General features: G+C 38.7%; 1 protein-coding gene across 2 annotated transcripts in view; it reads left to right on the top strand.

Annotated features, from left to right (window-relative positions):
* The window catches only part of shank3a (SH3 and multiple ankyrin repeat domains 3a), a 183,914-nt gene that overhangs the window by 10,266 nt on the left and 152,946 nt on the right, over positions 1-20,702 (top strand). The gene's annotated exons all lie outside the window — the stretch shown is intronic.

Raw genomic sequence — 20,702 nt, 5'->3', positions numbered from 1 at the left:
ACTATATAGCAAGCCCTTATCAAAGCTGTTTAGGTATAAGAGTGTGGTGAGCTGTGTTTTGCTTTTTCTTGCTTTACACACATTACAAATTCACTTTTCATCTGCAATTCTACCTTTCCATAGTTTTTTTCCCCTTTCAGAGTGGTAGATGTGCTTTGTGAAGCAGAAAAAGCCATTGGACACAACAGCTCTTAATTCACTGCCCCTGCCAAAGAGGGTAATCATTTTTTTTCTGCTAGCTATTAGGCTGAAGGACCACAATTTCACATGCAGGCAAATGCATGCCCACACACACATGCACATACACTCATATGTGTGTATAAAACACACACAAAAGCACAGCGATCCCTGTGGACCTAGAAGTGGAGGTACTAGGTCATTATTGTAGATTTAGTGAAATGAACACTTCATCTTCAACCCCTCTCCAGAGGCTATTGATTGGCCTTCCCCCTGCAGAGTTGTGTGTGTGTGTGTGTGTGTTTGTGTTGTTTTTCAGTTTCAGGGCATATTGTGACCTTAAGGAAATGTCCAATATCAAAGACAAATGGGAATATGAGTAGCAAACAGTCTTGACTCAACCTCCTTATTTTTATATTGCTAAACTTACAGTCACTACAGGTCTCCTCCTGTACCTTGGTTTTTTAACATAACCGTTTAGAATTATCAGTTATCCTAAAACATTCTCAATACATTCCAAACACACATTTTTACTAAAATTATACTAGATAAAGCACTTCTACAAACCCCTCTCACTCCTGCCTCTTTGTCAGCCACTGGCAGGAATCCTACTTAGTAATAACTCTCTTTGGTTAATCTGGCACCATACAGCTAAGGGGCAGCCAGTGACTGACAATCCATAATTGAGTGAACATCAGGATAACCAATGTATCGCCATCCCTACTAATATTCACGAGGGAATCACCACAATTTAAGGCTGGTAGGCAAAAGTGGCAGACCTGTAGTCTTTCTTACCATTTGGAAAAAGAAAATGTTAAGAACCACCTGGCCATTGCCCACATTAACCTCATTTGTACAAGTATTTTTTAATATGGATGTTACACAGAATCATAACAGACAAATGCATTTGTATGAGTTTTTCTTCAGGCATGTTACGTCATGATGCCACACCAACCACGCTGTCACTGCATAACCATCCATAATGTCCTCCTCTTTACATCACATCACATTACAATTAGTGTAGCTGATGCTTTTATTCAAAGTGGCATACAATAAAGCATTCAACCATATGGATAGTACAACCAGAAAGAGTGTAAGAATCAAGCAAGTACATCAGCTTTATCAAATAAACTGATCTACTTCAAAGGCCACATTTAGAGACAATTAGAGATGGAGAGTTTTTTTATTTTGTGGGCCAAAGTGCAGTCTGAACAGATGAGTCTGTGCTGAAAGATGTGTAGAGATTCTGCTGTCCTCATGATAGTGTTTGTTTCATCATTGTGAGGAGAGGACAGCAAACAGTCGTGACTTTGTGGAGTGCTAGCTGGGCCCCCTTTGTAGTAAGGGAGTAGCCAGCTGATTGGCACTAGCAGAGCAGTGTGGATGTGGATGGGCTTGGGTGTATAGTTTGACCATGTCCTGCATTTAGGAGAGGCCTGAGCCATTCACAGCACAATAGGCAAGCACCAGTCCTCTCAGTATTCTAGATGACATCTTTGTTGTTGGCTCTGTTTCCTCTGTAATTATAGCCACAGTTAAATGTCTCAGCTCTGTGACTGTGCATTATGTTGTTTCCCCTCCCACAACATCCCACGATGTGTGAGTAACATGTGCTCTCCTTCATCTCTTGTCAGAGAGTGTGTCCCCTTAGCCTACGTCACTATTGTCTCTGAGGTGCATTTGATAATAAAGTTATTTTTAACCGCGCCTATTATTCCCAACATCATAAACTATCCACTGCTCTGGGCCCACTGCCAGTACTGTCATTGCAGTGTAATAGGCAATACATCAACAAGTGTGTGTGTTTGTGTGTGTGTGTGTGTGTGTGTGTGTGTGTGTGTGTGTGTGTGTGTGTGTGTGTGTGTGTATTTGTGTGAGTCAATGTGTGAGATCTCAGCATTTTCAGACAAAGTGGGCATGTATGAGTCTGGAATCACTAGGTGTCTCACAGTGCTCATCTTTTTATCAATGGACTACATCCAATACATCTGGCTGGGAAATGTAAGTGGCCTGTTCAGAGACTAAACCTGTGACTCATTTGACACAATATACTATGATACATTTAAAACTTCTTAATGGCTATGTGATATTTATAAACTCCAAATAAATACATAAGGGGAAATGAAGACAGCAATAGTTGCTGGTCTGGTGCGCTGTGGCATGCTGCAGTTCTGAGAATGAGTTTTTACACCCGTTGCCCTGTGCAGTCATGTTTGATATGCTGCTTCTCTCTCTATTGCTCAGCTCCTACTGCTGTACTGTAATTACAGCACTTGGCAGACAGTCACGACACATCGACAACAGACGAATTTTGGGTGTGGGGAGGGGATGAGCAAAAGAAAAGAGACGTGGGGGAGGGGAGCGTTGTTGTGAGGAAGAAAGACTACCACTGAATTCTTTCACAGACTTTTAATGAAAAATTACAGAACTGGGAAAAGTTTTAGACTTAGCCATGCAAGCAGATGCAGCTCGATATATGTTTATGACAAGGTGTGTATGGTTGTCTGTGTGTGACATACAACCCTGATCCCACATATGTTGGCATGCTGTGTGAAACATAGATAAAAATAGTCTTTGTACAGCTTTGAATTGAATATATGTCTTATAGGATTAGTAAATCATCACATTGTTTTTTTTAAATGTTTTTTCTTTTATTTATTTTTAAGACAATGTCTATACTTCTTTGGGATCAGCATTGCAGTAGTGTCACGCTTAGCTCAATAATTAATAAGTCTACTCATCTGATTAGTGCAATTTGTTCATGAGAAATAAGTAAAATGGATGTAAATCACTGTGTACATCTGAGCAGTCAATAAAGAAATGATGAAAGAAGTAGAGCAGCAGTGGGGAGCTAACAGATAAGAAAATGTTCTGTAAGTTAAAGTCCAGTTGCGCCCTTTAATACACTCTCTGCACCAGGTAATGTTGGTGTGCTGTAGCAGAAGAGGGAAATAGCTTTTTGGAATCGATGAAGCCTCTCAGGAAAGGGTTTTGCTAATGCATTTTCTCAAAATGCAGGTTTAGGACGCATTTTCTTAATTCCCGATAAAGCTGACAAGATGGATAAGACTTTCAGCAAATCAGCAATGACAAAAGGACTAAACAAAGTGGTCAAATATATTTATGCCTTGAAATGATATGTCTCAAACACATAAAAATATTGATTCTGGAGCCATATAACAATGCAGAAAGTGTCTAATAATATGAAAATTTTATTTGCACAGCTTGGTTAACATACAACAGCATGAAGTGAACAAACCAAACTGAAAATACTATTAACAGTAACTGGTTGTGAACTCGTGAACTAGTAAGACATTTGTTATTTGCAAGCCTAAAGGTTAATAGAGCGTCGGCTGTTGTACTATTCATTGTGTGCATGAGAACTTGCAGCATTGAACCATTTCAGTTCACAAAGAACAGTATGAACAAAAGCATACTGTGAAAATTATTTGGTTCGTACCACTTGTCAAAGCATCTTGACAAGAAATATTGAAGCCAAAAAGCCTGGGGTTAGAATCAGTGACCGCTAATACTCTCTTGGATATTCATCGTTGTAAATACCCTTGTATATTAAGTAGGGTTGCTCAAATCAGGCTTTTTTAAGACCAGTCCTTTTTAATGTTATTATCCAGCTGAACAGGGTGCATGGAAATATTTAGATATCTCAGTTTCATGGTATCTGGCGAAATGCATAATAGCAGCAAGCAGGTCAATCAAATAGTACTTATATTGGCAAGTCATTGACACACAAAGAGTGTCAATGACACAATTAAAGAGAGATTGAGGCCCGATCCATGAACAAACTCAGGATGCACTGAAGGGCTGTCACTTTGAAATGATGTCTTGATACCATCTGTGCACCATTGTTTTGCCATCTCTTTTAATGATGCCTTAAAATCTTGAGCACATAAATGCCACATCTTGTTTGCATAACTGAGAAGAGAGTCACATTAAATACGATTTCATTTTTTCATACCCCAATCAACACAGCATTGCACAGTGTAATTCACTTCCTCGCAGTTTTTGTGATTCAATATTTTACCTCCTCTTGATGTCACTGGCATCTATTTGTATGCAAATTAATTGTGTTACATCAGTCAACTGATGGAGGCACTACAGACTGCAGGGTTTTAGCCATGTTGGGTTATGAATATGAAGTTGATCACATTCATCACTCAAGTTGTGCATGTTTTGAGAAGGCATTCACCACCAGCATATCTAAAGTAGGAATCAGTTCAGGGTGATGCCACGCACCAAAAAGCAACATTTAAGGCAGGAGTGCACAGCACTTAAATGCTGCTCATACATCAAGCAGCACACCCAAAGTCAAACATTGATCAGTCAACATGAGACTGGTGTGCTGATGTGTAAAACAGATGTTTTAGTATGACATTTGTCATACGTACATACATTTGTCACACTGTGCTACAACTACACTGTGGTGTTGGCATGTTGAGTTTTCAAAGTTTCATCCTTTCCGACAATGCAGTGACACATCCAAAAGCCCTCCAACACTTGTTGTCTACTGTATATAACTTGCAATAACAGAATAATCACGTAAATAATTATTGTATAATTCACATTTTGCATGATATGCAATTAATTCTGGTTCATTAATTTGTAAAAAGGACTAAGGCGTTTTTAGCCTTATCTGCTTAGGAACTGCCCTTTAGTAATGTGCAGCTGTTATTATCTACCCTTTTCCCTTCTCTTCCCATTACTCACTGTGATGAGGATGGGGATGGGTTGGAGCTGAAAAACTGTGTTTCCTCCCAACCTTTATCTGTTCTTATATCAGTGAAGATGACAGAAAAGAGCAGTGAAAAAAGGGCTGCTGCAAGGACTAAATTATACATCTACAGAGAATCACTTGTGAATCCCGCAGAGAATACCTCTCTCTAATGAGTATTTTTTGTTACATGTGTGTTTTTTTATGCACATGGCTGCATCCATACATTTAAGCTCAGATGTGACGAGTGAAAGTTGACATGAATGTGTTCAGCAGTGCTGTTTGCATCCTCACATTTGCCCCTGGCACATGCTCAGTATGCCAAGGGTTGTTTGTTACCCATCAGGCCGCGCCACTCGAGCAGTTTGGTTAACTAGTTTTATTGGTAGTTGTGTTGAGGTTATGGACTCCCATCATGATAGAGCTGATTATTTGAGTATCACAACTGATTGCACCAAGTTGGACACCAAGTTGGATCCAGTCTGCTGCCATCTGGGCCAGTTGAGTTGGAAGACAAAATCACACTGTGAAGATTTTTTAAAGGGAATTTGTTTTTTCATGACAGCAAGTGGGACCATTGATATAACATGTGAGCATGAATGTCAAATAAACGGTCCCACTGACAAATAAATAAATGGTTAAAATAAAATAAAAGTTAAACACTTATTTCCATTTGATTGAGTGAAATAAGTATTTGATCCCCTAACAAAACATGACTTAGTACTTGGTGGAGAAACCATTGTGGGCAAGCACAGTGGTCAGAAGTTTGTAGTTGCTCACGGGCCTGTACATGTGCCTTCTTGAGCAGGGGGACATTTCAGGCACTGCAGGATTTCAATCCATGACAGAGTATTATGTTACCAATGGCTTTCTTCATGTCTGTGATCCCAGCTGCCTTGAGATCATTAACAAGCTCTTCCTGAATAGATCTGGGCCGATTCCTCACCTTTCTCATGATCATTGTCATTGTCATTGATCAGGGCGATCGCTGGTTGTTTTGTGTTTCTTCCATTTCAAATAATTGCACCAACAGTTTTCTCCTTCTCACCAAGCTGCTTGCTGATGGTCTTGTAGCCCATTCCTTGTGCAGGTTGATAATCTTGTCCCTGATGTCCTTAGACATGCAAATAAATGTATAACTTGTACATAATGTGATTTTCTGGATATTTTTTTTAATTTTCTGTCTCTCACTCTTAAAATATACCTACCATTAAAATGATAGACTGTTCATTTATTTGTCATGCGCGCGCACACACACACACACACACACACACACACACACACACAAACACCAACGCACATCTACACACACATGCAAACAGGATGTGCGATGAGTGATGTTTCTTTGCATGATGCCCCAGATCAGAGCTCCAGTCTGATATGTCAAACTGACACTGGACTGGATTGTGACCCAGATACAGTACGTTTCTCACAGATGACATATGCAGATCAATAGACATGAAAGCTCAGGAATAGAGGGCTTAGTAATGTTTTATATCCCTGGTTGAGGGGAAACAAATGGGTAGCTCTTCTTGTGTTTATGAATAGTGGCCTATCTTCAGTCTGTTTCTCTAAATTAGGAGAAACAGTATTTTTCCATCCCTCTGAGTGTTAATTTCCTCTGATTATATAACTCTATTTAATTACTTTTATCAATTTTGCATGGATAAGGGTGCATACAAGCATGCACAAAGACAGAATGCTGTGGAGTTTAAGGGCAGCAACGGAGTAAACAGCGTGAAATATTTATCACTGTATGGAGGGAGGATGCGAGGCCGTAGCTCCACATTGTTGTTGGAGATAAATATTACAAGTTGCTAAAGACACATCCATACCACCCCGAAGCAATTATTATTACGTCATGATTCCTACTGCTTCAACAGGAATATGGTCAACACAGTGTCTCACATGTCACAGAAACAGTATGCATTCCTTGTGCATTTAGTTATTTATTCATTTAGTTGTGTAATTGTAGCCCATATTTCGATCTTTTACTAAATCTCAGGGCTGGACAGTAACGGTTGCCAGGTTGCTACTGGCAACCATTTTTAGAATTAGGCTTTAGTTGCCATCAGTGAAAACCACTTTTAATATATAAAAAATAGGGACAGCAAACAGCAAAACACAAAATAAAATGAACCCCATTGGGTTCCCAATGGATCTGAAATGTAGAAAAAAAAATGCAGATCAGCTGAAAGGTCCAGAAAATCAAAAGGGTGCATATGAAAAAATACCTGAGGAGTGAGGCTTTGGGAGAAAGTGCTTCAATGAAATGCACTTGTTTGGATTTACTCCCTTCTCTAACTTCAATACTTACATGGGCATTCAGATTAATAAAAGCTGGGATATTGCATTTTATCCTGTAGTAATGCCCTTTCTCTGTAAGAAGTCTTATCTACATTATGTACCTTTCTAGAATTCATTAATGTAGTCTTTTGCAGCTTCTCAGCTGTTGTGTCTTAGAGAGCAACAGTTTGAACATATAGTAGCTAATGTATAACAAATCATAAGCTGCAGGAGAGTCATGTAATTTAGTAGGAGGCATTGGCAGTGATATATGACTAATTACTCCTTAATCTTTCCTGGTCTCTCCATCTTTGCATAAATATGCATACCCCTCATAAACACGTGACAAACACATATGGTGTTTGATTGTGTATGATATGTGTAAGCATATGCATAATCAAATATTGTTGTTACATATTTTATCTTTATCCGTGACTCATGTAAGACGATAAGCTGTCTCTTTGCCTTTGTTTGGTTGTGACATGTTCTCTCATGACCTCCTTTTATTTCCAATACTTTTATGCAAACCATGTGTATGTCTAAGATTATTGAAACTTTAAAACTCTTAACCAGATAGGATTGGATCCCAAAGCTGATTGAAAGTGGCAGTTGCTGCATCGCACAATGGAAACTATGCGGCTCCTTGCTTTTTTAAAATTTTTTTTTTAGCAACATGCACCTGACTCAAAGACCACTGGTCAGCTTTTGTAAACAAACAGTTGAGTCTGAGAGTCTCTGTTAAACTCAGTCTAACATTTTGGGGTATAATATTGAATTTGTATTTAAAGAGTGTGTAGAAGTGCAGTGCAAATTTACACCCCGATATTATTATAACTTACAGTAAGCCATTCGGTCCAGCTGACCATTCAGTTATCAGGGCAATATCAGACAGTCTGTGTGCTCATTACAGCAGGAGGTGTGCTGGCAGTTAGCCTAGCAGGAGGCTGATGTGTGACTGCTTCTAATAAGAAGGCAAACATCTTACTGTCATTGACCATTTGAGATGTTTTATTGTGAAACCTGATGATATTTAAATGTTCAGGACCCAGCAGACCTAGTCTAAATAATGCTATTAATCATAAACCCAATTAATTGCATTCATCTAAACATTTTCTATCATGGGCTATTCTAATTCATTGATTAATTTCTTCTAATATATTAAAGAGAATGCTGATTATGAACAGTTGAAAAAAGCTGTGGTTTCTTTAATTCAAGTATGTACAAGTTAATATGTAGTCAGAATATGAAATGACAAGATATAAACATGTATAGTAAGGATAAAAGCAAACATTATTTACCCAAGGATTTCAGAAATAGCCCTGAGTATATACATAAAGATACAGTCTTTTAATGTTCAGCCTGATGGTTTTGAATTGACCACATAAAATTGTACATGTCCAATTGAAACACCTGGGAATGAGAATGGATTGAAACTGCATTTGGTGTGTGGCAGTATTGTAAGCTAAAAGGCACACACCCTGAATCCCCAGTGTAGCACATATTTGATAATATTAAGCTGGTTGTGGCACAGTGACATCCTTGACCTCCTCAGCATCCCCAGCTTGCCTTTTAAGAACAGTGGTGGTGCGTGGTGAGATAATGCGAAGCGTGGTATGAAACAGGTCTTAATTGGCTGGCAGGCTTTATGAAAGTTCTCGCTGGGGAGCCCCATTGATTATTTATAGGCAGGCTGCATCAAAGAGCCAACTGCCACTCCAGCAGCAACCCTGGAAACACAGAGATCAACAGATACTGTACATCCACAACTTTCTGTGGTCCTAGAGAGAGAATTTATAAACAGACAGGCAGATAGTGACAGAAGGAATTGTGTGAGAACAAGAGGAAGCAATCATAGCAAAGATAGGATGTGAAAAATCTGTGAGGATGCTGTGTGAAAATGGATTTTGGTATACATGATCTTGTGCCTTCGAAAGTGTTATTTTTCTGTTTCCCTCTGCAACAATACAGATATTCTTTAGCCTTACACATTACACACAACTTTTTTTAGACACCTGTGTCCGTACAGATACCGACAGATCAAAAATGTCCAGGGCAGCATTGTTTACCTTGCAGTCACTTAATTCTCATTTATTTTTTCTGCTTTGCTCCTTACATATTGTAGAATTTTGCATATTGATAGGACTGTATGCATATGTGTGTGTTGCTGTCTGTAAAAGAATGTGGTTTCACAAACCAATGGTAAAAATGTCACATCAGCTCCAGTGATGCATTGCCCAGGCTGAGTACAAAATCTTTTCTGACAGAGTGTGGAAATAGCCACGTCCTCAGATGTACTCTTTGCAGTATAGGCAAAAAAAAAAAAACGAGATGCAGTAGGTTTTCCATAACATTAAAATGTTTCTCTCTGTCAATTTGTCACATTTCCAGTCCTGTCTGTGGAGGTGATGGCTTGAAAAGCCATAGAGAAGGAGCTTGCCAAGCAGGATTTCCACCCTGCCAACCAAATCAAAACAAATATTGATATTATAACTCATAAAAGCCATAGCGTTTTGATTACCCTGCTGTGGAACGAGGCCTATCACTATAGCTTCATGTATGTCAGCTGTGTGTGTGTGTGTGTGTGTTTGTGTGACTGTGTGAGTGTGAGAAAAAGGAGGGGCACATCTGCTTGCTGTGTCAGCCCATGTGGACTGGATAGAGACAGTGGCTTTGGGATGTGGTGCAGCTACTGTAGAGTATTGATTCCAAAAGCTTTTAGCGCATGGCTAATTTTCCATATGGGGCCTCTGTATGTGGCCCGGGGCTCTGAATGGGTCAGGCAGTGTTTTGTTTACACTGAGTGGCTAATCCGTGTGAGCTGGCTGTGATTGTGAGTGTTTGTTAGTGAGTGAGTGAGATTGTGTGTACCCTGTAACGAAGCCTCTTTCTACTTCTAACGCATACACACACTCTCACACACATACACACCAAACAAAAGTAGCATTTCAATTTCATATATTGCACTTTTTATTTGTATTATTATTATTATTCTTTTTTACATATTTTAAACATATATTTTACTAAATTGCTTAGCTGCATATCCTGCAGTGTCCCCCTCAAACCTCCCGTGTTCAGTAACACAACCCCGAATCCAAGGAAGTTGTGACGTATTTTATGTTCAAACTACTACGACTAAACTTTTGTTTTATATACAACCTTAATTCTGAATTTGATGTATTCCGTTTTTATTTTCGTTTTACGAAGCATCCCAAATTCTTTGGAATTGGTTGTATGCTGTAAGACCCAGATGTTCTTGATTTGAGATATTGCATATGGTACAGTAAAGGTTTAGAGGTTGATCTCTTTTTTCTGCAGACTCAGCAAAGCCAGTCCAGGCTGTTAATCAAATGTTTGTTGGTTTTAAAACCTTATCTTGTGGGAGATGGCAAGTATTGCAACTTAGCAATGCCTCCTCTCATAATTTACTGCTTTTAGGTTATCAAAGCATTTGGTTAAGGAGATATCTTTCATATTTCACAAGCATTCTGTTCTTCACAGCCCACAGCCTAGTCTTCTCTGTGACTGAAAATGAAGCTGCTTTACCCCTCTCCTTGGCAATCAACCCGCCTTCTTAACTTCTTAACTTCAGTATCCAGACTGTTAGCTGTTGTTTAACATAGCAACATGTTTCCCAAGTTATTGAGCCATCTACTTAACAATCAGCAGCTGCCATTATATGAGAGTTTTGACAACCTTGCTACAACACCCTTAAAAATCCTATAGAGTCATCCAGCTCAACTCAGGTGTATTGTATACTGTCCAATGTCATTTGGAAGGTTCAATTATTGTGGAGGTCCTCCAAGTCTCACACTTAAATGTCTTCCCCTGATGCACCATCGGTGGCCCTGGTAGCACTGGTAGAGATGTTGCTTTCAACAGCCTTGTAACGCCCGCAAATGTAATAATGCCCACAGACGTAATAAACCAGAAACGTAATAAAAATCTACAGCTTTTAATGTAAAAATCCCACGGACGTAATACAGTTTCCACAACCGTAGTAGCCGATGCCCACTACAAACGTAACACGCGATTTCCCACAAATGTAATAACTATTACGTTTGCAGGGACTTATTACGTTTGTGGGGAAGTGAAAATCTTCAACTTTCAATATTGTAATAAGTTCCCACAAATGTAATCACGCAAAGAATAATGGTTGTTGTCGTTGTTGTTGTTTGTTTGTGACCGTGGGTGCAAAATCCAGCTGCTGGCTCTCCACTCCTCTATCACACAACAGACGCACATACGCACGCAAGCAGCTTTGCCATTCATTTTCAGTTCACAAAATTATTTAACAGATTTATTTCTTTGCGAAATGCTTCTTGGTAATGAGGAGCATCTCTCTCTCTCTCTCTCTCTCTCTCTCTCTCTCTCTCTCTTTCGGCATACTAACAACATAGGCTACTAGCAGTCGCTAACCACCTATACCTAATAAATCTGTTTAAATCACAAAATAATTTTGTGAATTGAAAATTAATGACAATGCTGCTTGCATGCGTACGTGCATTCGTCGTGTGATAGAGGAGCGGAGAGCCAGCAGCTGGATTTTGCACCCACGGTCAGAATTAGTAGTGTGTGTATAGGCAAACAAACGAACAACAACCACAACAACCATTATTCTTTGCGCGATTACATTTTTGGAAACTTATTACAATATTGAAAGTTGAAGATTTTCACTTCCCCACAAACGTAATAAGTCCCTGCAAACGTAATAGTTATTACATTTGTGGGAAATCATGTGTTACGTTTGTAGTGGGCATCGGCTACTATGGTTGTGGAAACTGTATTACGTTCGTGGGATTTTTACATTAAAAGCTGTAGATTTTTATTACGTTTCTGGTTTATTACGTTTATGGGCATTATTACATTCGCAGGCGTTACAAGCCTTCTCCTGATGCAGATATGTTACCACTGCTCCTGCACATCCCACTAGTAAGTTAAAGAAGATAGAGAAAGAGAGAGATGCACAGAAACAAAAAGAAAAGCTAAAAATCAATGCACATTAAAATTTATTCCTATGAATATCGATATCTAATTCTCTCCCAGTAATAACACATTTCTTACGCTTACTTAAGTCTAGGTTGCAATGGACATCGGAAAAACTGCTGTTCATCATATTTATCTTTATTTAAAGTGAAAAAATGGATGTCTTCTATTTCCAGAGGTCAGCTCTATTGAAAGACAAATCAGCCAGTCATGTCCAAAAGCTCGAAATATTTCTTCTAAAATACAGGTACTGCAGAACCCAAAAGCAGACTTTTAAACACATCACATTATTCTTTTGTGTTTAATGCTTCTCAGCCTTACCAATGAATTACTTTCAATTCAATTTGCTATAACAAAGAAGAAGGTAGCAAGTGAATGGAAGATGGAATGAATGGGAATGTTTTAAGGGAAAGAGAGATAAAGTGTGTGTGTGTGTATGTGTGTGAATAAATGCGGCCCCGGGTGACTTCAGTTTGTGAGTGGCCATGACATTTGCTTTACCAGGTGTAGAGGAGCGTGAAGCAGACTCTGATGGGGTCTGTGAACAGTTATCACATTTACTCCAGACCACGGGCTATGTGGCTGGTTTGTCAAAGCTGACTGTATGTAATGCTCTCCCTCCCTCTCTTCCACCTTCCTTTTCTGTCGTCACTCTGCCAGCCTCCCCTTTTCTTCCACACTCCCTTTCTCCACTTTTTTCTTGGCCCACTGACTGTCTTAGCCACAACCTCTCTGCTTCACGCTACCTCAGCCAACTGCTTACCTTTATCTTCCTCCCTCCCTCTGCCCCAGCCTCCCTTTTTTCTCGTGGACATTTTAAAGGGGAGCAGTTAGGGCTGGCTGATGGCGGCCATGGATTTCAGTTGTATTCGTGAATGCCCTCATGTACAGCTCTATGGCGAGGACTTTTAGAGCCTAGCGGATCCTTCAGATACATGCATACATTGCACTGGATCCCTGCACACGCTGCTCTGTATTGTCATGAATTATTAGGGCCCGAGCAGGCAACGACCTGCGAGGTCCCTATTGTATTTCGAATGATTATTCTTTTTTTTATTATTTTTCTTGGTCCCAAATGATCGCATATTTCACTGCCTGAACATACCCCAAAACTCATGAAACTTTAAATATAAGTCACACATGGTGAAAAATTTTATAATCTATTGTCATCCTGAATTTCCACCACTAGGTGGCGCTATAATAAAGGAAAGTGCGTTTTGGCTAATAACTCCCACATACTTTATCGCACATTCAAAAAACTCATATCCACGCGTTCACTGAGTTGTGCTGAATCTCGTGATATAAGCCACTCCCATTTTCGCCTGGAGTTTTTTTCCGCAAATTCGCGAAATGTCGCAAACCTACTTTTTCGAACTCCTCCTAGGCAATTTCATTGTTTTGCACCAAACTTTGCACACTGCATCTATGGACCCTCATGACAAAAAGTTATTAAAAGAATTTTGATTACTCAAATAATACTAAAGTTATTAAATAACAACTTCCTGCAGGTGGCGCTATTATCAACACAAAACACAAAGTGTTGCATATCTCCACATTGGTGTGTCTGAATGACCTGAAACTCAGGTTACTAGTTCCCCATGAGCCCCTGAGGCTCTGTGCAAAATTTTGGGCGATGACCACTAGGTGGCGCTCTTTAAATTGAAGTATTTTATATCTCCAAGTCGGTTGGTCAGATTAACACCAAACTTGGTATACTTAGTGTCAATGCCCTCCTGAGGATAACCCTTGAACATTTTATTGATCGGTCCCTAGGTGGCGCTCTGGCGGCAGTTTATTTTAATGAGTGCCACTGTGCCCAGACCATAAGACTTAAGGCAATGAAATTCATAGGGGTGGTATAGACTGGTCCCTGTAACGCACATACCCCGACGCCAGCATGCCCCGACACGCGTGTACTGCGAGGGCCCGTTCAGTACTGCGCGCAGTCCTAGTTCACTTTGTTTTCACTAGGCTAGAGCGCAAGAGATGGGGTGAGAGGGGATGGGGTGTAAGAGATCTGAGCTGAAGAGAGAAGAAGGCATGGGAGCTAGCCTCCTTATAATTCTAGACCACTCTCTTAATGTTCCCAAGCAATGGGAGTTAGACAGATAAGCTGGACTGCAGTGTTAACCTATAGGTACTCATAACTCCCAAATGTTTTTAACTTGGCTGTCTTTCCAAGCAGGTCTTTTAAAAAGGTATAAGATATGGCTATACTCTACACATTATTAGAGGTGCATGATAATTTTACCACTAAACAATTATAGGTAAATATTATGAATGATAGTATTGAATTATTATACAGCCCTAGGTGTGCCAATGTGTTTTCAGGCCAGATTCAAGGTCCAACGATTTAATTAAGTAGCTGAACCAGTGCCAAGCACTGATAATTTATTTAATTTTTGCAGTTTTCATCGGTATAGTGAAAAATTAAACATATATGCAAGTCTCTGTAAAGATTGCCCATTTAGCACACAGCTAAACATAGCATTATAAGTGGGGTTTATTAGCTTTTCATCATTTAGACATGATCAATGTTAAATATATTTACATAAAAACATTACATGCATAGTAAAATTCAGTGATAGCATATACCAGTTACTGCATTTACTCAAGTTATGTACTTAAAATTGTGACAGCTGTGTCACAGTTTTAAGTACATAACTTGAGTAAATGTACTTCATTTAAGCTTTTTCATTGTATGGCACTTAATACTACTCCACTACATTTATTTTAAAGCTTTAGCTACTGGTTACTTTACAGATTTAGATTATTAGTACAAAATAAAAAATCAAATATATAATTACTATGTATTATTGTGCACATTGTGTAGATTATACTTCTGTCACTTTTCGCTTTAAGTAAAAAAAATGAATGCAGGACTCTACCACTGCCAATACCAACATTCCCAGTTAGAGACAGTACGGAAAGTAAAGCAAGACGACATTTGCCTGGAGGACCAAAATGACTGAAATCTGCAGCTAAACAACACCCCAGCTTCAGCTTTACTTGCACTCAAAAACCTACCTCCAAGTGGTGGCTGGTCTTACAATTTTACACACCATTTCTAACAATTTACTCACATTTAGGGGATGGCAGGTACTAATTTCAGACCATGATTGTAAGTAGGGCTATAATGTGCCATTATTTTCATTATTGATTATTCCATTGATTGTTATTCTTGAATCATATAGATTAATCAAATCAAATGGTGGAAAATAGTCTTGACAAATAACTTGAGGTGATGTTTTTAAATTGTCTTTTGTGTGATTATTGCACCAAAACCTTCATGTATTCAAATTTCAGTGATTATCAAACAGAGAAAATAAATAAATCCCCACATTTATGAAGCTAGAACCAGAATATTTATCCTTTATAATGATTGACCCAATTAATTGATAATTTGAATTGTGTTTCAGCTCTAATTGTAGAATGACATGCTCATGTAAACACCAGAGATATGCCTTAATGTGAAATATTTCAGACTTGCCAGAATAGACTGGAATCTGTAAACTGCACTGGTGAAAGTTAATTTTAAGGTTGAAAGAGGTTTAATCGAGTTGAATACAAAATTGTATTGTACATAAACCCCAATTCTTTATGGATATTTTCTCTCTTTTTCTCTTGCTATTTGTCCAAAGAGATAACATTTTCCTTGTATGTAGATCTCTTCAAGTGCTGTTGCCCACACAGTTTATCCTTGTATGATGCAAGTAGGATGAAATCCCTCCCTGGCCCAGCCCCTGCTATCTAGGGGAATCATTATTGCTATTGGCAAGCCATCGCAGGTCCCTTTGCCACATTCTCAGAACCTAATGCTTTTAATTGTGTTTTGGTTTGGTTTAGTTTAGTTTATCATTAGGATCCCCATTAGCTGCAGCAAAGCCACAGCTACTCTTCCTGGGGTCCAACAGTATCAGATATACAGTTGAAAGCACAAAACATAAACATAAACAAAAAATAAAAAACAAAACAAAAAAATTATTCACATATTAAACCATATTACACACATTTCTACATATCATATATGCATACATCATTACACAATCTACTAACACATAATACATATCATATTGTATATACATTCATTCTACAGCATATACATTATAATAACACACACACACACACACACACACACACACACACACACACACACACATATATATATACATATACATACATATATACATATATATGTGTGTGTGTGTGTGTGTGTGTGTGTGTGTGTGTGATGCATTTAATGTACTAAAATTCAAGTGTTGCATTCTAGCTGATGACATTGACAAATACAAATATCCTAATATGTTGTTTGAAACTAGTAACGAAATGTGGTGTATTTTTTTGGGAGATGTTGGTAATCCATTGTGTCAGTACACAAACACCCATTTGGCCAGAAATGTAAGGGCACAGAATTGCAAATGTGAATATTGAGCCACACTACAAGGTTTGGGTCAGAGTTATCCATTTTCCTTGCCCTAAAGACCTGGCGAGCCAAAGTCGCATACAGGCACAGTGATCTGCTAAATCCTCTAATGTATTAGGGCTACCTGCCATGCTCTTTCTCCAATGCTAATGGGATTACATACTGAGTGTCCAGGAGTGGCAGAGCCCTCACATGCAAGCCTCTGTAGTGCAGGGAAATATATACAGCTCAACTTCTGCTGTGTGAGTGCAACAATTAGAAATACAGTAGTGTTCAAAATAATAGCAGTCCAATGTGACTAACCAGATTAATCCAGGTTTTTAGTATATTTTTTATTGCTACATGGCAAACAAGGTACCAGTAGGTGCAGTAGATTATCAGAAAACCAACAAGACCTAGCATTTGTGATATGCATGCTCTTAAGGCTGTGCAATTGGGCAATTAGTTGAAAGGGGTGTGTTAAAAAAATAGCAGTGTCTGCTGTTGACTTTACAAATTACAAACTATTTCATACAAACTTTTTTGCTTCTAGGATTTAGCAATCCTGTGAATCACTAAACTAATATTTAGTTGTATGACCACAGTTTTTATAACTGCTTCACATCTGTGTGGCATGGAGTCAACCAACTTGTGGCACCTTTCAGCTGTTATTCCACTCCAAGATTCTCTAACAACATTCCACTATTCATTTACATTTCTTGGTTTTGCTTCAGAAACAGCATTTTTGACGTCACCCCACAAATTCTCAATTGGATTAAGGCTACACATCAATGTTGTTGGTTTGGAACCAAGATTTTGCTCGTTTACTACTGTGTTTGGGGTCATTGTCTTGTTGAAACACCCATTTCAAGGGCATTTCCTGTTCAGCATAAGGCAACATGACCTCTTCAAGTATTTTGACATATGCAAACTGATCCATGATCCCTGGTCTGTGATAAATAGGCCCAACACCATAGTAGGAGAAACATGCCCATATGCTTGCACCACCATGCTTCACTGTCTTCACTGTGTTCTGTGGCTTGAATTCAGAATTTGGGGGTCGTCTCACAAACAAAAAGAACAATTTTACTCTCATCAGTCTACAAAATGTTCCTCCATTTCTCTTAGACCAGTTGATGTGTTCTTTGGCTAATTGTAACCTCTTCTGCACATGCCTTTTTATAACAGAGGGGATTCTTGTCAATCGATTAGCTTCACACAGACGTCTTCTAACTGTCACAGCACTTACAGGTGACTCCAGACTGTCTTTGATCATCCTGGAGGTGATCATTGGCTGAGCCTTTGCCAATCTGGTTATTCTTCCATCCATTTTGATGATTGTCTTACGTTTTCTGCCACATGTCTCTGGTTTTGCTCTCCATTTTAAAGCATTGGAGGTCATTTTTGCTGAACAGCCTATAATTGTTTGCACCTCTTTATAAGTTTTCCCCTCTCCAATCAACTTTTTAATCAAAGTACACTGTTCTTCTAAACAAAGTCTTGAATGACACATTTTCCTCAGGCTTTCAAAGAGAAATGCATGTTCAACAAGTGCTGGCTTCATCCTTAAATAGGGGCCACCTGATTCACACCTGTTTTTTCACAAAATTGATGACCTCACTGATTGAATGCCACACTGCTATATTTTTTAACACATCCCTTTCAACTAATTGCCCAATTGCACAGCCTTAAGAGCGTGCATATCATGATCTGGGTCTTGTTGGTTTTCTGAGAATCTGCTGCACCTACTGGTACCTTGTTTGCCATGTAGCAATAAAAAATATACTAAAAACCTGGATTAATCTGGTTAGTCATATTGGACTGCTATTCTTTTGAACACTACTGTAAATATGTGACTTTGAATAAAGTTTCAGTCAACGTTTTCTTTAACCCATCCAATGGGCATACTCTTGTAAGCCAAATATATTTAGGAATAATTTGTGTTTACCTCAGCTGAAAGCAAACAGTGTGTCTCCAAATGAGCATGTTAGTATCCACTCTGAGACTCTCCTGTCAGTTAATCATTGCACAAGGTCGTCAAGCATGTAGGATATACTTTTAAACTATTTTCTATGAGAAGCTCTCTGCAGGAATCTGAGGCTTTTCTGATATAATGAGGTGATATTTTTTCTAAAACTAGCATAACAGGAAATCTGATGAGACATGCTGAAACTTTATACAAGAAGAGCCACTGACAGATACTTAACCCCTTCCCTTTCTTTCTGTCTCCCTTGTCTCTTCAACCACATAGAGTAACATTTATTAACTTGTAGCATATAGCCAGAATATCTATTATGTCATCTCTATTCCTGGGTCTATCAGCTTCAATGTCTTCTCATGGACAATTTTTCCGTACCATCTGGATGTCAGATGATTGGCACAGCTAATGTGATGATGGCTTCTAAACTTACTGTCTCCATTTACTTGATATGGCACGATATTTACATTTTAGGTTTACAAAATACAAATACGAATGTGAATTGTGCAACGAGTGAGATATTTGTCTTTATTTATCACCTGTAGAGAAGTCTGTTGATGTCTGAATAATGCATGTAAATATTCCTGTGACCTGTATATTTGTGCGAGTTCTTGTTATGTGGCCATGTCCATATATATCTGTATGTGTGTGTCAGCTCAAGTGCCCACATTAGCTTGTGTAGCAGCCGCTTGAAAGCTCTCCTCACTTATATTCTCCCTGAAGTGCTTCCTTTAAATTCCACCCAATAAAAAACTGCTGTCTTGGGGCTGTCGGTTCAGCTTGAACAATGATGCCACTAAGAACACAATGGAGCATAGCACTGACTTAAGATCACAATTAATAATTTAACTAACCTGCCAAAAATGTTTCATGGCACATTTTCCTTGCATGACAAGCTCACTTATTCAAATGGTGGGCCTTGAAACTGGCAATACCTAAGTATTTGTCTTACACAGCACACAGAGGTCATGTACAAATCTCCTCTTATAAGCATTTCAACTGTTTTATTGAGGATAATTGAATATGAAAGCATGAAGTGAATAGGCCAATGCCTTAAGCATGTTTCAGGGGTCAAAACTGACTTTTAAAAGTAGTTGCTAGGCTGGCAACCAGAAAGCAGCTTTTGGTTGCTGAAACTCAAAATATAGTTACCATTTTTAGACTCTAGACTTATGTTCTTACTAATTAAGATGCTATGCAGCCATATTACGCATAAGCTTAATATTAAAGTATAACACAAAATAATAAAAGCTTTATTACAATTACCAAACATTATTTTTCTCTTTAACGTGTTTCCACGGTCGACAAGTCTCTAAAACAGATGGCTTTTTATGTTAAAATGTGATTGCCACTGATGGTTACCTAAGGTCAAAAGTTGGTTTCCCATTTCTCAAAATGCCTGCAAAAGGCAAACTGGTTACTTCTAAGTCCTGTGTTTGTTGGTCATGTTTTTTTCATAAAACATGACAGTTACAGACTACGAAATCATAGTTTGCACAGATCAAAAAACAAGGTGAGATCGATATTATTTGTTTAGCCCTCAATAACATTCCCAGTCTCACAGCTTCACAGGACCTCCATAATGAAACTGTAAATGAAAACAGCACCCCTATTGGGAATGACCCTTACTGTGAAAAGCTCCCACGAAAAACCTCATCCTCTTTCATGTGAGCTTGCTCTGTCTGTGTGTCACTGTGTTCACCTGGGAACCATTTGATCAGAGACACCCCCCACTGATAGATAAAGTGAAGCATGAAGGCCATCATTGATCTGTACAAACAGCCCCCCCCCCCCCCCCCCCCCCATGTTGTCCTGACGTCACTACCATGTCAGTACACTACAACAATAGCAACCGTGTGTGACAGATACAATGTCACACAATACAACTGTTACACTATGAACACTGTAGCATAAACATACAGAGTTTAATTTAATGTGGAACTGGATAATTGAGGTTTTACAGGCTTTACACTATAATAATTCAGCACTTCAAAAATGTGTTCAAATTGAAGTGTCTTTGTATCAGCAGTCACATTTTTGTATCAGCAATCACATTAATTAGCTAATAGTACTGCTGTTAAACACTATTCAAACACTCTTAATTAATACTAAAGTTAATACTAAAGATCCAAACATTTATATGCAAA

The sequence above is a fragment of the Centropristis striata genome, chromosome 6, assembly GCF_030273125.1.
Source record: "Centropristis striata isolate RG_2023a ecotype Rhode Island chromosome 6, C.striata_1.0, whole genome shotgun sequence".
NCBI classification, from domain to species: domain Eukaryota; kingdom Metazoa; phylum Chordata; class Actinopteri; order Perciformes; family Serranidae; genus Centropristis; species Centropristis striata.
The sequence above is the reverse complement of the archived record's forward strand: the minus strand, read 5'-3'. Positions and strand labels throughout refer to the sequence as shown.